The following is a 15,556-nucleotide window of genomic DNA, read 5'->3' on the forward strand; positions in this document are numbered from 1 at the left end:
CCGCTGCCCGAGCCAGACCCCGCCTCCCCGAGCGGCTACGGCGGCCGCGCGGCCCAAAGAGGGTCGGTCGGGAGCTTGCGGCGGGAGGGGCGGGGGGCGGAGCCCGAGGGGGCCGGAGCCCGAGGGGGCGGGGAATCGATCAGCCTTTATGGGGTGAGGCAGTGTGACCTAGTGGATAGGGCTTGGGGCCGGCACCCATGAGAGCTCAGATCAGTTTCCAGCCCTGTGACTGGCTGTTGGGTGAGGTGGGGCACGTCGCTCTCTGCCCGGTGCCTCAGTTTCCCCATTATTAAATTGGGATAACGATGCTGATCTCCTTGGAAAGCACTTTGATCTCTGGAAGAAAAGGTGCTATATAACAGCCAGGGATTATTATTTATTCTGTTTTAGCTCCCAGCTGACACCGGCTCCCTGCAGATATTCTCTCTGCCTGTCTCTTGCTCCCCATCACAAGGGAGAGGTTTAGCTGCTTTCAGTGTGATCCAGCTAGACACTAAGCCTGCTCCTGGAGGAGAAAATGTTGTGCAGCCAGGTGTCTTTTCACTGGACATTGGGAATAAGATTGTAGATCCCTGTCTCCACCCCTTGCACGCTCAAGGCCACAAATCAGACCATGTTCCCTGCTGCCTTTCTGATCCTTCCCTTCCAAGTGACAGCAGACTCCCTCTTCTCCCTCCACGTTGCTCCGGATGCTGCCTCATTTGCATGCCCAGCCCTCTTTCTCATAGACTCATAGTCCTAGACTTTGATGTCCGAAGGAACCACCAGATCATCTATCTGATCTCCCGTATATCACAGGCCACAGACACCTGTGCACTAAACCCAGCAAACGAGACTGGACCAAAGTCAATGAAACCCACAGAAGACTAGACTAATATGTGTCAGAGGCAGAGACGAGGAAGGACCATCAGCCTCTGCCATGACAGGGAAATGATTAAGTGAGATGCTCCTACATAATCCTGGCAAGTGACCCACACCCATGTGCTGCAGAGGAAAGTAAACAAAAGGTTGCTTCCAATCAGAGCTGCGGGAAAATTCCTTCCTGCCTCCACATAGTGGGATCAGCTAGACCCTGAGCCTATGAGCAAGAACCAGCCAGCTTAGCGCCTTAGTGAGAGAAGGCTCCATGCCACCTCCCAGCCCTGGCCCACCCCGGTTCCGTCTCCGGACAGGGACATCCCTGATGCTTCAAAGGCAGGAAATTTAAAAATGCCTCCCACTACACACTGTGTGTGGGGGGAAATCCCTTCTTGATCGCTGCTGGTGGGCCGCTGAAACCCTAAGGCATGTGCTTTAGGAACATCAGACATAAACCAGACATGAATGTTAGCAATGTTAATATAGCGTTCAGGCTTGTATATTTGCCTGAGATAGAATTTGGGGGTTTGTTTGCCCATCGGACTTATGATATTCTTATCTCTCTACTCATATCATTCAGTCCCTGCTTACATGTATGAAGAAGGAACAAAGACGCCGTGTGCTACTTCTGCCCAACCAGCTGGGTTTGTTAGTATAACGAGAAGAGATAAGGAACAGAGCTAAAGCATTGCTGGGTTTTAGTAGGAGTTTAATATACAACTGCCTTGACTCTTATCTCAAGGCAAAGTCAAGCAACCAGTCAGGAGGGGCAAGGAGAAATGGAGGGAGGCATAAGAAACACTAAATAGCCAAAGAAACGGTGACCCTGGCCAAGACACAACCTCACTCCTTACCCCTCCCATGGGATACAAAAGAGGTGGTACCGAAGCCCCCAGACCCATGTGTGACGTTATTGATATAAACTGGGACCATATAGAACATGGGTTGCAACCAAAGTCCTGTAGCGGCACCAAATCCTATGTAAAGGGGGTCATATAAGGTGTCTAAGACCAGGTTATGGGTTACTGGTTATGATTATGCTGTCTGTATGTCTGTATCATTTTTGTAGTTGAAGTTATGAATATTGGCTGTATACTGTCTGTATTTCAAACTTGTGCTGTTACTGAGAATGATCCCAGACAAGTGGGTGTCAGCTCAGCTTAGCCTGCTTAATGGCCCATTAAGGACCATTAGCTACACAATTGACCCATTGAGAGGAGACAGATATGCCTTGTGACTCAGCAAGGGTGTGCAGAAACTGGCCCATGTGACTGCAGACTCCATTTTGCTGTAACTTTCCACAGTAAGAACAAAGAGTGTTCTTACACCTGGAAAAGTCTATATAAGGCTGAGGCCTCATCTCCATCTTGTCTTCAATCCTGCTTCTTACCTCTGGAGGGACTTTGCTACAAACTGAAGCTCTGCACAAAGGACTGATGACCCATCCCATGTTCTCCAGAGGATTTGAACCTGCAGTTCTCCATCACTGCTACAAGCCTGAACTTAAGATTTGCCAACTGTATGTAATTGATTCCATTTAACCAATTCTGCTCTCACTATCTTTTTCCTTTTGAATAAAACTTTAGATTTTAATTCTAAACTTTGGCAACATGATACTGTATGTAATTGATTGAACCCACCGATCATTTAACCAATTCATTAGCCTCTCATGCTCTCATGACTTGTGTAACCCATTAGATGAGCGATGTAACTGCTCCCCTACTATACTTTGACCCCACCCACCGTACCCCGATTGGGGACATTACAGACTGTATGTACTATATGCTAACCCATAACCAAATACCAGCGTCCCCCATACTCTGTGTGTTGCCCCCGATGACTAATGACTGACATGCCAAACTCTGTGTATCATCTTTATTTAAATATTCTCTAATATATTGACCTGGGTCTGGGGCTTGGTCCTTTGGGATCGAGAGAACCTTTTTTCTTTACTGGGGTGTTGGTTTTCATAACCATTCATCCCCAGGACGTGTGGGACTGGTGGTGATACTGGGAGACTGGAGTGTCTAAGGAAATTGCTTGTGTGACTTGTGGTTAGCCAGTGGGGTGAAACCGAAGTCATTTTTGTCTGGCTGGTTTGGTTTGCCTTAGAGGTGGAAAAACCCCAGCCTTGGGCTGTGACTGCCCTGTTTGAGCAATTGGTCCTGATTTGGCACTCTCAGTTGGGTCCCGCCAGAACCACATCGTCGAGAGTTGGTTGGTTAAAGAGCAGTTGCAATGGGTGAGCAAAAGAGCATATGAGGGTCTTGACAAAAAAGCCCTGGAAGATTTGTGTTCAGAAAAAGGGAATAAGCTTTAGAAAGAAAGCTACAAATCAAGAACTGAGAGATCTGTTAATGGGCAGTGATCAGGAGGCAGGAGCACAGCCCTTACCTGACACTACAGAGACTGCAGAAGCAATTCGAATGAAAGAGGCAGCGAATAAACTGCAATGGGAGCATGAACAGAAACTAGCAGATCTGCGATTGCTGGAAAGGCAGAAAATAGCTGAAATTAGAAGAAAAAGCTCGTAAGGGGAGTCTGGAATTACTGGCTGCTGAAGAGAGCGGGCTCACAGACTGGCAGGCAGAAGACTCACAGGAAGCATGGAACAAGATGGAACAGGAGACGGCCAGACTGCAGCTCCAAGTAATGGAAGAGCGGAGAAAGTCATCGCCACCTGGTACTCCACATACCCACCACCAGGAGAAGAACTGGGAAAAGATGTGTTCCCATTTACAATGATACTGAGGATATAGAGGAGTTTTTGTCCACCTTTGAGCGCCTCTGCACTCTGTACCAGATCCCTGATGAGCAGCGAATGCCTGTCCTGCTGACCAGACTGACTGGAAAAGCCAGGGAGGTATTTAATGATTTTGGGGAACAAGAAGCCTTGGATTATGGGCGGTTTAAAGATGCTGTGTTAAGGCGGTTCAAGGTTACTCCTGATTCTTACAGAGTCAGTTTAGAAAGTTTAAAATGTCTAATGACTGTACTTTTGTAGAATGTGCTCATAAGCTGATGGGTTTTGTTAAAAAGTGGGTGATGGGAGCAAAGGCGCATGGGAGTTTTGAAAAGCTGCTGGATTTAATAACTTTGGAAACAGTTCTTAAACATTGTGCCTGACCATGTGAGAGCAGCTGTGTGTGATAGGGACCCTGAGTCAGTCCTACGGGCTGCAGAGATTGCAGATGCCCATACCCAAAACAGGGCTCGGAAGGGTATAAACCCCAAGGGAAAAGTAGTCACCATTCTCCCCAGTTTAAGAGGAAGGAAGGATTTAAAGGTAAACCTGGCCCTGACTCTTATAAGGTGGCTCCGGGGGCGCAGAGGGTAGGAACTCTCACCCCAAACATAAACAGGTTACATGCTATCACTGTGGATGCTTGGCCACATGAGACCAGATTGCCCAACCCTAAAGGGCAGCCCAAAACCAGCAACCCCAAAAGCCACAGTAGATGCCAATTCCATTACTCTGAGCACCCAGGCTGAGCCAAGCCACAACAGCACCACCTCAAGTCCAGGTGCAAGCAGAGCAGTGGCTAATGCCAACCCCCTCGTCTCCGGTGCTCTGGGAGGAGGGGATCAGCTCACCAGCTATGTCAGAACTGAGGCTTGGCAAGGAAGTGAGAGGTTTATTATGGAGGCAAAGGTCAATGGTGTTGAATGCATGGGATGGCGAGACACTGGCTCGGATGTAACTATAGTCAAGGACATCTGGTAAAGCCAGAGGACATGCTGCCAGGGGAATATGTGACGGTAGTGGCACTATCTGAGTACTCTGTGGACCTGCCAATGGCTAGAATCCACCTTGAGTGGGACGGCTTTAAAGGGGACGTGAAGGCTGCAGTCCGAGATTTAATTCCGGCTGATGTTTTGGTAGGAAATAACATTACTGGGGTGCCTAGCCAAGTGAATGTGTGATCAGGTCACAGAGGGAGTTTGGGTCTGTGGCAGATGCCCTGACTGATGGCAGTGAGGGGGACGGCGAACAGACAGAGAGTGTGTCTCAAGATGAATCAGGGGAAGGTTTGTCTGAAATGTCAGAGAGGGTTTCTGAATTCAACCAAAACCCAGGGTGAATTCATGGTGGCTCAGCAAAGTGATGTATCTCTAGAGAAGCCAGGAATGATGCTCAGAATCAGGTCCCAGCCAGTGAAGAGAGAGGCAGATTTTTTTATGCAGGATGGGCTGTTGTATAGGGAGCCTCCCAAGGGAAAAAAAAATTCCCAAGCGGCAGCTCGCAAACAGCTTGTGGTGCCGGAGATGGTTACCGCAATGAGTTGTTGAAGTTGGCTCATGATGGTCCATTTGCAGGACATCTGGGTATAGGCAAGACGTGTGACAGGCTGGAGCAAAATTTCTACTGGCCTCACCTCTTTGAGACGGTGAGGGATTACTGCAGAAGCTGTGAACTGTGTCAAAAGTAAAGGGGTTGAGGGGCCTAGCAAGGTGCCCTCCAGCCTCTGCCATTATAGGGGAGGCTTTTGCCAGAGTGGCTGTGGATATTGTGGGGCCATTCCCAAAACCTTCCAGAAATGGGAAAAAATACATCCTGGTGCTGGTAGACTTTGCTACCAGATATCCAGAGGCTGTAGCCTTGGCTAACATTGAGGCAGAGACAGTGGCAGTGGCTTTGTTCTCTATTTTTAGCAGAGTGGGTTTCCTAAGGAAATACTGTCTGACCGTGGATCTAACTTCATGTCTGTAGTTTTCAAGCAGTTGTGGGAATTATGTGGGGTGAAGCACCTGAAAGCTGCTCCCTACCACCACCCCAGACTAATGGCCTAGTGGAAAGGTTCAATGGAACCTTAAAGTCTATGTTAAAATGTATGTGGATAGACGCCAGAATGACTGGGATGTTCTCTACTGCCATATCTATTGTATGCGTACAGGAGTGTACCCCAAGAGTCTACAGGGTTTGCTCCTTTGAACTGCTCTATGGGAAGGCAGGTCCGGGGGCCCCTAGATTTGGTTCGTGACTCCTGGGAGGGTCAGGTGGAGGAGACAGAGCAGCCGGTGGCTGAATATGTGGCTCAGTTCAGGAGAGTTTGCAAGAGATGATGAAGTTGGTTGAGCAGAATCTGAAAGAGAGCCAAGATACTCAGAAAGCCTGGTATGACAGAGATGCTCAGGAGAGAGCGTTTGAAATAGGGGACATGGTGTTTGGTGCTAGATCCTGTCCGGAGGAACAAAATGAAGGATGTTTGGACCGGACCCATGGAGGTAGTGGAAAGAATTAATGAGGTTACCTATGATGTGAGAGGAAACCCCATGCCAAGGGAAGTGTGCAGACAGTGCATGTGAACAGAATGAAGGCCTACCATGCAAGGGAGGTAAATGTGAACATAATCTGTTGTGCTGAGGAAGAGGCAGGGTCCATCCCTTTGATTGACATGGTTGCTGAAAGCCAGGAGAGACGCCTCGAGAGAGCATTGAGATGGGGGAGGGTTTAGCCCCCCCAAAGGGAGGAGTTGCTGATGTTGTTAAAACACCACAGACGTGGAACATTCTCCAACAGGCCAGGGCTCACAGATAGGATGACACACTCCATTCAGACGGTGGGGCCCCGCCCAGCTCCCAGCAGAGCTTACAGGGCCAAGGGAGAGATGCAAAGGCAGATCCAGGAAGAGGTGGAAAGCATGTTGGCAATGGGAGTAATTACCCAATCCATGAGCCCCTGGGCCTCTCCCATTGTGATGGTGCCAAAAAAAGGATAAGACCATGAGGTTTTGTGTGGATTACAGGAAGCTAAATGCTATCACTCAGCTGACCCTTACCCCACCCCAGGATAGAGGATCTGTTAGATACGCTGGGGGGGGGGGGCAAGTTTATAAGCACCCTAGATCTGACCAGGGGGTATGGGCAGATTCCCCTAGATGCTGATGCACAAGAGAAATCCGCTTTCATAGTGGAATCGGGCCTGTATGAGTTCAAGGTGTTGCCCTTTGGGATGCGTAATTCAGGGCTACTTTCATGAGACTTATAAACGAGGTCCTACGGGGATTAGAATCTTTTGCCAGGGCCTATATAAGACGACCTGGCCATCTTCAGCAGTTCGTGGCAAGATCACCTTAACACACATAGGGATTGTGTGCTGCACCGGCTCAGGGAGGCCAATCTAACTGTTAAGGTTTCTAAATGCAGAATGGGAGCTGCTGAGGTGACCTACCTGGGGCACAGGGTGGGCAATGGGCGACTGCGCCCTGAGCCTTCAAAGGTGGAGGCCATTAAGAACTGGCCTATCCCTAGAACTAAGAAGCAGGTCCAATCGTTCATTGGTCTGGCCAACTATTACAGGAGGTTTGTTCAGGGATTCAGTGACATTGTTGCTCCCATCACAGACCTGACGAAAAAGGAAAAACCAGACCGGGTGCAATGGACGGAGGCCTGTGAGCAGGGATTTCAAAGCATAAAAAGTGCTTTGGCCAAGAGCCTGTGTTGGCCAGCCCAGATTTCAAAAAGCCTTTTTTGCTGTGTACAGATGCTTCCAATATTGGGCTGGGGCAGTGCTAATGCAAGAGGGGCGGGGGGTAAGAGACATCCCGTGGCATACTTAAGCAAAAAGTTATCCCACTGAGCAAAATTATGCTACCATTGAGAAAGAATGTTATGCCATTGTCTGGGCTGTCAAGCAACTTAAGCCTATTTGTACAACCAAAAAATTCACTGTGTTGAGTGATCATGCCCCTCTGGTCTGGCTGCACAGGGCCAAAGGTACCAAACTCCAGGTGCTGCGCGCTGGAGTTTAGCCCTTCAAGAATATGAAATGGATATAATCCACATAAGGGGGAGGAAAAATATTGTAGCTGATGCATTGTCCCGAATAGGGAATCATTAGGTACCCGCAGTCAGTGATGTCTGTGTCATCCCTTCCTGCATCAATTTTGCGTTGGGGGTGTGACGTTATTGATATAAACTGGGACCATATAGAACATGGGTTGCAACCAAGGTCCTGTAGTGGCACCAAATCCTATGTAAAGGGGTCATATAAGGTGTCTAAGACCAGGTTACGGGTTACTGGTTATGATTATGCTGTCTGTATGTCTGTATCATTTTTGTAGTTGAAGTTATGAATATTGGCTGTATACTGTCTGTATTTCAAACTTGTGCTGTGTTACTGGGAAAGACATCCCAGACAAGTTGGTGTCAGCTCTGCTTAGCCTGCTTGATGGCCCATTAAGGACCATCAGCTACACAATTGACCCATTGAGAGGAGGCAGATACGCGCCTGTGTAACTCAGCAGGGTGTGCAGAAACTGGCCCATGTGACTGCAGACTCCATTTTGCTGTAACTTTCCACAGTAAGAACAAAGAATGTTCTTACACCTGGAAAAGCCTATATAAGGCTGAGGCCTCATCTCCATTTTGTCTTCAATCCTGCTTCTTACCTCTGGAGGGACTTTGCTACAACTGAAGCTCTGCACAAGGGACTGAATGACCCATCCCAGCGGGGGATGTTCTCCAGAGACTTGATTTAAACCTGCAGTTTACTCCATCACTGCTACAAGCCTGAACTAAGAACTTTGCCATTACTGTATGTAATTGATTCATTTAACCAATTCTAGCTCTCATCTCTATCTTTTTCCTTTTATGAATAAACTTTAGATTTTAGATTCTAAAGGATTGGCAACAGCGTGATTTGTGGGTAAGATCTGATGTGTATATTGACCTGGGTCTGGGGCTTGGTCCTTTGGGATCGAGAGAACCTTTTCTTTTACTGGGGTGTTGGTTTTCATAACCATTCATCCCCAGGACAAGTGGCACTGGTGGTGATACTGGGAGACTGGAGTGTCTAAGGAAATTGCTAGTGGGGTGAAACCGAAGTCATTTTTGTCTGGCTGGTTTGGTTTGCCGTAGAGGTGGAAAAACCCCAGCCTTGGGCTGTGACTGCCCTGTTTAAGCAATTGGTCCCAATTTGGCACTCTCAGTTGGGTCCCGCCAGAACCGCATTGTCACACCATGACCCTCCAAAATGGAACATGACCATACATTGTAAGGGGTGTTGCCAGGGCATGCTCTGCAGGTATAGTTATGCCTGCTAAGAAAGAAGAGAGGGACTAGGGACAAGAAAAAGTTCTGCTGGTGTGCAGAGCTCTGGATCTGCTTGCTTTATTAACCCAATAAACATTGCATTGCCTGCTTTCTGCTTTCTGTCTGTGTGACCGAACCAAGGGAAAGGCGAGGGGAAGCCGTAACAGTGAACCCCATGGCCTTTGTGCCTTGCCCCCGCCATCACAAGCAGCCCCATCAGACATTTGCACTCAACATGTGTCCAGCTCTCTCTTAAAACTGAGTTTTTGCCCCTCAACTCCTATTTGGAGACTGTGCCAGAACCTCATGTTTCTGGTGATTAGAAACCTTCCTCTAAATTCCAGCCTGAATTAGTTCGTGGCCAGGTTATTTCCGTTTATTCTTGTGCCAACAGCTTACATAGCTCTTCACCCTCTGTGGTATTGACCCCCCTAATGTATTTATAGAGAACAATCATCCCCTCTCAGCCTTCTTTTTGCCAGGCCAAACAAGCCAAGCTTTCCACTGTTCTCTCGTAAGATAGGCTGTCCACTCCCCTGATCATCCTAGTAGTTCTTCTCTGCACCTGTGGCAGTTCAAATTCATCTGTCTTGCCCAAGGGTGCTCAGGATTGTACACAGTGTTCCAAATGAGATCTTACCAACACCTTGAGCAATGGCATTCATATTTCTCTGCTGGAAATGCCTGGTGGAATGCATCCTAGGATCACAGGCCTTTTTCACAACCGCATCACCTTGGCAGTGTGTAGTTATCCTGTGATCGAAGCACACACCCAGGTCTTTTTCCTCCTCTTTTGCTTCCATGTGATGAATCCCCAGCTTGTAGCAGAAATTCTCTTTCTCTCATGCTCTATCTTCTGTTCTATGTAGGTTCTTAGACCATGTTTATCACTGTAGTATCGGTGCACCTGCTTTTCACCCACTGCCATCTGCATAAGGACCCTACATTTCCTCCTCCCCCTTATTGCCACCAGCTTCCTTCACCCACAGCTGCTTACCTGAGTTAGGACAAAATTAAGGGCTTTGGGATTTTGATCTCAATGAATAACACAGTCAGTACAGTTGCATATAATTTAATTTAGGTGTGCCTCAGGTAGCCAAGGTATGCCTAGTATACAGTAGCGTAGCTAATGGGGAAGCAGGGCAACGGCTGCTCCCCCACTGAGCACAAGTGGCGTCTTGTCAATTTCTTGGCGCCTTTTTAATTTTTACTCTCCCGGAGGGAACAGGAGGTGCGATCAAAAAAAAAAAAGGTGCCACCCGCTGCGGCGCTTTTACTCACCTGGCAGCGCTCCGGGTCTTTGGAGGCACTTCAGCAGCGGGACCTTCACTCGTTCTGTGGGTCTTAGGTGGAGTTCCAGTGGCAGGTCCTTTAGTGCTGCCAAAGACACCAGGAGTGAGTGAAGGGCCAGCCACTGAAGACTCAGAGTGCCACTGGCTGAGTAAAAGCACCGCAGTGGGTGGCGCCTTTTTTTTTATCACTCCCTCTGTTCACTTCACCTGGCTACGCCACTGCTAGTATGGCACAGATTTCAGTAGCATCATGCCACCGAAATCAAGGGGCTTGGCTGTGGAACTATTTGGGACTCTGGTTATTGTAGACAGTCAGCTGTCTTTTCCTTGACTGCATAGGCCAGGTCAGGATTTCGTTATGCAGTTTGGGAGCTGGAGAGCCAGAGAGAACCATAGGATTGGCCTGTATCCAATAGCCTCCATAAAGAATCCCCCTTACATTTGTTACAACCGAGCCTTGCTACTTCTCTACCATAAGCAGTATCGCTAACCCAAAGTGTTCAGAAATCACGAGTCAGGTCAAAAAATCATGAGATAGATTTTGGGTTCTTTTCATTTGCCTTTTAGTTTTTAAGGCTTTTAGTGAGTGTGGATCACATAAGAACAGCCACACTGCGTCAGAGCAATGGTCCATCTAGCCTAGAATCCTGTCTTCCGACGACAGCCAATGCTGGCTGCTTCACGGGGGATGAACAAAACAGGGCAATTTATCAAATGATCCATCCCCTGTCATCCAGTCCCAGGTTCTGGCAGTCAGAGGTTTAGGGATACCCAGAGCATGGGATTGTGTCTCTGACCATCTTGGCTAATAGCCATTGATGGACCCATCCTCCATGAACTTATCCAGTTCTTTCTATGAGCCCAGTTACACTTTTGGCCTTCACAACATCTCCTGGCAAGGAGTTCCACAGGTTGACTGTGTGTTGTATGATGAAGTACTTCTTTTTGTTTGTTTTCAACCATTCTCTGCAAACATGAGGCCTAGACACTTACTTTTTATTTCAATGAAAGCTGCCATGCTAACCTAATCACATGATTCCAGGAGCGGGGCTTGAAGAAAAAACATCAAATATGGTGAGATTTGCAATAAATCCACAAGAGCTGGAAACACTGCACAAGGGACACAACAGTTATGAAGTCAAATATCAGAGGGATAGCCATGTTAGTCTGGATCATTAAAAGCAGCAAAGAATCCTGTGGCATCTTATAGACTAACAAATGTATTGGAGCACGCATCCGACAAAGTGGGTATTCACCCATGAACGCTCATCATCCAATACATTTGTTAATCTATAAGGTGCCACAGAACAGTTATGGAGTTATGGAAAAAAACACGCAATTTCCTTTTACTGCAATATGAAGCATGAGGGATGAAAAACCTTGTAATTTTGATCCTAGCTTGTGTAACTGCCTTTGCTATTCTTATTCATAAAGATATCTAATCCTATTAAAACCTTGCTAAGCTCTTGGCCTCAATAATATCCTACCCCAGTGAGTTCCAGGGGTTAACTATACATAGTGTTAAAAAATCTCAAACGAGATAAGAAGTTTCTATTTCAATAGTAAACATTTCACATTCCTGCATCTTCACTGAACTGATTTTAATTCTGTACAATGTCATTCAACAATGTCAGCCTTGCCAGAGGATGTTGTGAAGGCCAAGACTATAACAGGGTTCAAAAAATAATTGGATAAATTCATGGAGGATAGGTCCATCAGTGGGTATTAGCCAGGATGGGCAGGGATGGTGTCCCTAGCCTCTGTTTGCCAGAAACTGGGAATGAGTGACAGGAGATGGATCACTTGGTGATTCCCTGTTCTGTTCATTCCCTCTGGGGCACCTGGCAATGGCCACTGTGGGAAGACTGGACACTGGGCTAGATGGACCTTTGGTCTGAGCCAGTGTGGCCGTTCTTATGTTCTTATTTGCAATTGTGTGGGCTCCAGTTCCAAGGTCCATTGGAGTTGCTGAGATCAGGCCAGAAATAAGGTGATTGCGGGCTATTTTTAATGCTCGTAACATACAGGATGAATTAGTTGTTGCTTGTAAAGTGCTTTTGAAGAAGAAAAACACCCTAGAAGAGGTCAGTATTGTGTGTTTATTTATTTGGCAGTAGCAATGTAAAATAAGCTTAAGTGGAAAAAATAGTGGGGTTGATGTTCTTTATTAGTCATTCTGTCTGTCTCTCTCTCTGTCTCACACACACACACACACATACACACACACAGACATGCTGTGTAAAAACCTTCAGTAGTTAGCTTAAACTCATCACTGGCATTTTGGCCACATGGCTGATTGTCTAGTAAGGCATTTCCTAGGGGTAAATTGGAGCATTTACTAGGGTATGCTTCTCTGAGGTCCACTAGGGTCTTGTTAGCTTGTCCTTCACTTCTAGAAAAACTAAACTGTTCCGCCTAGTGTGCCTGGGAACTTGACAAACGGCAGGGATGAAACACCCAGTGTGCCAAAAGAAATACGGCTTGATTTTTCTTCCATGGAAAGCAGGCTGGGCAGCAGGGATGTTTTCAGAGGAATTATAAATCTGGAAAGATCCCATCTCATCTGTTGTGGGAGTTGGAATCAAATTTATAAAGCAACTTTCAAAGCCATGTTGATGATATTTCCATGTCTTCCTGTTGTACTTTGTTCTGCATGAGATGGTGTAAGCTAACCCCCTAGCTAATATCCGACTATTAGTTAACATCCTAGTGTCAGACAGGCAGTATGTGTGGGTGGAAAGTTCTACTGACATGCTCATGGCTTGTCTCAGAGATGGGCAGTGGATTAGAGGGGAGAGTGGAAATCAGAAGACTATACATTACTTTAGGAACAGGAAAAGGCCACCTGACACTTCACCTCCCACCCAGTCCAACCTGCTTTGACATTATCCAATGTACCCCATCTTTTGTGCTGCAACATGCCTCTCAATGCAGATCCCAAGATATTTCATCCACCCACAGCATCTCCCCTCTTCTCTTGCATTTAATCCAGCATGCCTGCTCTTTTCCCATTTCCGTTTTCTGAATGACCACAGCACTAGATATGACACTGAGAGGCACATAGAAATATTATGGGTGGATGCAGCACATACTATAATGCTTTGGAGCCATTTTTCAGTTCACCTTTCTGAGTCAGTTTTAAAAGTGACCAAAAATAGTTTATCAAATGGCCCTGCCAGTAGTGGGAATAAAGACTCTACCTGTCATGAGATCTCTAATGCTTGAGAGTTTTATACCTCACATGCCCTGGACTCTCCCAGCTCAGGAAACTTGGGATCTGTCCTTGTAACTGTTTGGAAAAATCCATCTTCCAAGTTGTCATGTCTGCACCTTATTCTGCTTGACTCAACACCTAGATGCCTCTAGAATCACCTCAGCTGTACTCTGCAAGATCCGACAGATCTTTGGAGAACCCAATGCTCCTTGGTCTTTCCCCAGCGCCCATAACACTTGCACTTTGCCCCATAAAACATAATTACCCAGTCCCCAGACGACACCTACCTGGGACAATAGCCAGTTTGCTTAGAGATAAAGTAAATTCCGTATCTCTGTTTTCATACGTCTTTGGAGTTCTCCTTTGAGGGGAAAAAATAGATTATTTTCTTTGATTCGCTTAGGCCAACTCAGCTGAAAATCTACAAAACCTGGTCCTGTGCACAGATGGTGGCAATGCTTTTCAAACTGGGTCTTTAATAGGGTTTGGAAACAGCCATCAATAAAATGATTATCTGCAAACCCAGATGGCCAAATAAAAATCGGGTTTTCAAACAGCAGTTCAGTGGTGGGTAAGAGTGCATAAAAAAATGTCAAATCCTTTCTTATTAAATGCGCTGCTTTAAATGTCACAACAGAGTAACGCGGCTTCTGGAGTTTCAACGTGTTTTATATTTAAAAGTGAGGATTTTTTTTTTAAATTGATGGTGACTAAAACCATTTCCATAGGTTGGCATGATCCAGAATCCATTGATATCAATGGGAGTCTTTGGATCAGTCTCTACGTTCTTAAAGCCTCCACTAACCTCCTCCTCCAGCAAAGCCCATGGGTTGCTTTGCAACAGCAGCTACTGGAGCTGTCATTTTATGAAGGTAACGTCCTTGCTGAGTCGTACTGCAGTGCAATCTAGAGGACTGAATTGAGATCAGGGCCCCACTGCGCTAGGAGCTGTACAGATGCATGGTTTAGGGCGACGATATAGCAGGCAAGTTTAAGGGATTTTTCTGAGGGTTTTACAGTACATCAGTTTCAGAGCTAAGGATAGAATCCAGCTCTCCAGGCACCAAGTCATTTGCTCTAACCACTAGACCCATCATTCCTTCCTTTCCTAAAACCTCACTTTCAAATACTGTATGGATGAAGCCCAGATTCCTCTGTCTTGCCTGATTACTGTCTGGGAAGGTTAATTGTTCGGGGCTGTGCAGCTGCACAGGCAGGCCTCTGAGCAAACTTGTTTAAGGTTTTGGTTCCAAGTGACCGCCAGCCCCTCCGCTGCAGAGTGCTTTGGGGATGAACGGTGCTATGTTGACGTGGATTAATTATTATTATTATTAGGCTGGAGAAAGTTGGAATTTAGTCAAGAGAAATTTGTACAAACTAGCCAATTGTTTCCAGTTTTCCTAATAAACGGCTATTTCGAGAGCATCAGGGTCACTTCTGTGCCTGGAGACCACAGCTGCAGCTACCAGTTTCCAGCCACTGAGAGGAACCTCAAACAGAGCTGGAATCTCTACAGTTTTGGTGGTGTCTGTTCATTTTTTCACCTTGACTGTCACTAACATGTGGTCCAGTTCTTTCAATCCAAAATCAGCCTAAGAAATCACTCTGCTGCAGGACCAGACACCTTCCTTTTCTCTAGCTCCTTTGATCCAGGCAGATTCCCAAAGTGCTTTCTGAATGTTCTCAGAGTCACTCCATCCAGCACTGTAAAAGCAGCCACCTCTGGGGTGGAGCAGAGCAGTCAGTCCACAGCAACAGTTTAGGATGGGATGTGAAGAGATTCCATCCCTAGTGAAATTTGAGGGAGAGAGAATTTCATTTCCAGCACTGGAAATTGTTCACGATATCAGTGCTATGGTATGTAAAGCTTTACAGCGCAGCTGAAAGGCATCAGTGGCAGCAACAGAGCACACCTATCACCTATATATATATAGTGAAAAGAACCAACAGGCAGCCTCCTCGGATCTGCAGAGTTTCAACTTTGGGCTTGTCTACACTTACAGTTTTGCAGCGCTGGCCGTTACAGCTGTGGTCGTACAGCTGTGTACGGCCAGCGCTGCAGTGTGTCCACACTGACAGCGACCAGCGCTGCAGTGTGTCCACACTTGCACCAGTTGCAGCGCTGTTGTGAGTGGTGCATTGTGGGCAGCTATCCCAC

Source organism: Chelonoidis abingdonii, chromosome 3 (assembly GCF_003597395.2).
Source record: "Chelonoidis abingdonii isolate Lonesome George chromosome 3, CheloAbing_2.0, whole genome shotgun sequence".
NCBI classification, from domain to species: domain Eukaryota; kingdom Metazoa; phylum Chordata; order Testudines; family Testudinidae; genus Chelonoidis; species Chelonoidis abingdonii.